Source organism: Montipora foliosa, chromosome 11, assembly GCF_036669935.1.
Source record: "Montipora foliosa isolate CH-2021 chromosome 11, ASM3666993v2, whole genome shotgun sequence".
In the NCBI taxonomy this organism is placed as follows: domain Eukaryota; kingdom Metazoa; phylum Cnidaria; class Anthozoa; order Scleractinia; family Acroporidae; genus Montipora; species Montipora foliosa.
This window is the reverse complement of record NC_090879.1, coordinates 15685403-15687902: the sequence shown is the minus strand read 5'-3', so window position 1 is coordinate 15687902 and position 2500 is coordinate 15685403. Positions and strand designations below refer to the sequence as shown.

Genomic DNA, 2500 nt, shown 5'->3' with positions numbered 1-2500 from the left:
CATGGTCGAAAGTGTTGACTCTGTTTGCGGATTAGTTCCTGGTTCCCACTCGCGACGCTGTTGAAATCCTGCTTTGAAGCTCTATCGACGAGCGAGTAACAAAAACAGCTCTATTGTGCTTCATATTAGTCTCCCTCATCACTTCTTTGTACTTTACTTATTCTTATCCTTATTCTTATTTTTATTGCTGTCCTTATCCTTACTCTTATTAATTTCCTTTTTATCTCAGGCCATGATAGAGCATAATAACCGGGCCCGATCTTTGGGCCTAGGGTAACGATAGGGTACGTTGAGAAGTCTATTTGATGGATAAAGCCTTCCTTAGGATGTGAGATGTTCCAAGGAGTCTCCGAATTCGTTTTTAAGTAAGAAAGGTTCTAAGACAATATTACGGTGTCTTCAGATTGCTTTCCTCTTGCAACGGTGACCTATTCGCCACCTTAAGATATGAAATGTGAATCTCTTCCACACATAGTTTAACCCATGAATACTGAAAAAAAGTACAGAGATCATTTGAAAAGTGTTAACGATATTTACTATTTAAAATTTAAATCTGGTAACAAAAACAGATACTTCTAGTAAGTCGCTTCAACTCCATCCAGTTTCAGGACTTCAAACACCCGAAATTACTCCAGTGAACCAAAGTGCGAGGATTGGCTCGAATGTGACATTTCTCTGTACAGTTGAAGGACATCCAAGGCCTGTAATGAGCTGGTTCCGCACGGCAAATAATTCTGATACTTTTAACGAATCTAACTCAAGAATACGAATAAAGACAAACGTTAAAAGAGGCCAAAGTCACCTTATCATAGCAGAAATAACAAAACACGACTATGGCATTTATTTCTGTTCTGCAAGGAATATTCATGGAGAACAGGTTTCAAAATCCAGCGGTTCTATGGCAAGCAACAGGTGAGAGCTAATACCTGAAGCAGCCAGTATAAAATGATCACTTTCAGCCTTTGCTCTTGGGCGTACCAGTTCTCTGCTAATAAATAATATAATTGTACTCATTCGCTACAATAAATTTGGCCGTCTGTGTAATGTAGTTTTACACCAAGACAAAAGCCAGTAAAACCAAACATGTTGATTGTTCTTGTTTTCCTTATGATTATTCTAATAAGGATGTAATATCATCGTCACCATTATTATTATTATTATTAGCGTTATCCTTCTGCAAATTTGACACTGAGTTTATAGCAAAAAGCATTTTAACATTTTCTATTATTTATTCTTAATTTTTTTCCCTTTATTTTTACCAGTTTTTAATAATAAGAGTTGGTATATTTTTTCGCTGAAGATTTTTAAAGAAGATTGAGCATAAAGACAGCATGTAATTATTATTATAATTATTATTATTATTATTATTATTATTATTATTATTATATTATTATTGTTATTATTATTGTTTTTGTTATACTTCGAAGTTGATATCTTATCTTAGTTTGACTACCCTTATTTTCTACTCCAGTTGCAAGGTCAACTAAATAATCAATAAAATTCCGTCCACTTTCAGGACTTCAAAAACCAGAAACTACTCCATTGAACCAAAGTGCGAGAATTGGCTCGAATGTGACATTTTCTCTGTACAGTTGGAGGCCATCCAAGGCCTGTAATAAGCTGGTTCCGCACGGCAAATAATTCCGATACTTTTAACGAATCTAACTCAAGAATACGAATAAAGACAAACGTTAAAAGAGGCCAAAGTCACCTTATCATAGCAGAAATAACAGAATACGACTATGGCATTTATTTCTGCTCTGCGAAGAATATTCTTGGAGAACAGGTTTCAAATCCAGCGGTTCTATGGCAAACGCAAACAACAGGTGAGAGCTAATACATGAAGCAGCCAGTATAAAAATGATCACGTCCAGCCTTTGCTCTTGGGCGTACCAGCTCTATGCTAATAAATAATATAATTGTACTCGTTCGCTACCATAAATTTGGCCGCCTGTGTAAGGTAGATTTACACCAAAAAAAAAAGCCGGAAAAACCAAACATGTTGATTGTTCTCTTTTCATTATTATTCTAATAAGGATGTAATATCATCGTCATGCACCACTATTAGTATTAGCATTAGTATTAGTATTAGTATAGTAAGCTTACAGGCCTAGTGGCCCATCAGGCCGGAGCTTATCCCCGGTTTCTGAAGCATGAAGCGACTAAGAGTGTTTCTACTCCCCCCTGGATGGGATGCTAGTCCATCGCAGGGTTACCCCCGGCATTTCGGTGATACCCATTTATACACCTGGGTGGAGAGAGGCACCGAGGGAGTAAAGTGTCATGCCCAAGAAAACAAACACAATATTCCCGGCCAGGTTCCGAACCCGGACCATTTCGCTCCGAAGTCGAGCACACTAACCATGAGGCCACCGCGCCTCCCACTAAGGTTTTAGCCAAAACCATTTTAACATTTTCTAATATTTTATTCATAATTGTTTTTTTTCCCTTTATTTTATCAGTTTATAATAATAAGAGTTAATTGGTATATTTTTGCCGA

General features: G+C 36.9%; 1 pseudogene; it reads left to right on the top strand.

Moving 5' to 3' along the window:
- Positions 1-2500, top strand: part of LOC137976738 (muscle, skeletal receptor tyrosine protein kinase-like) — a 3130-nt pseudogene that overhangs the window by 211 nt on the left and 419 nt on the right.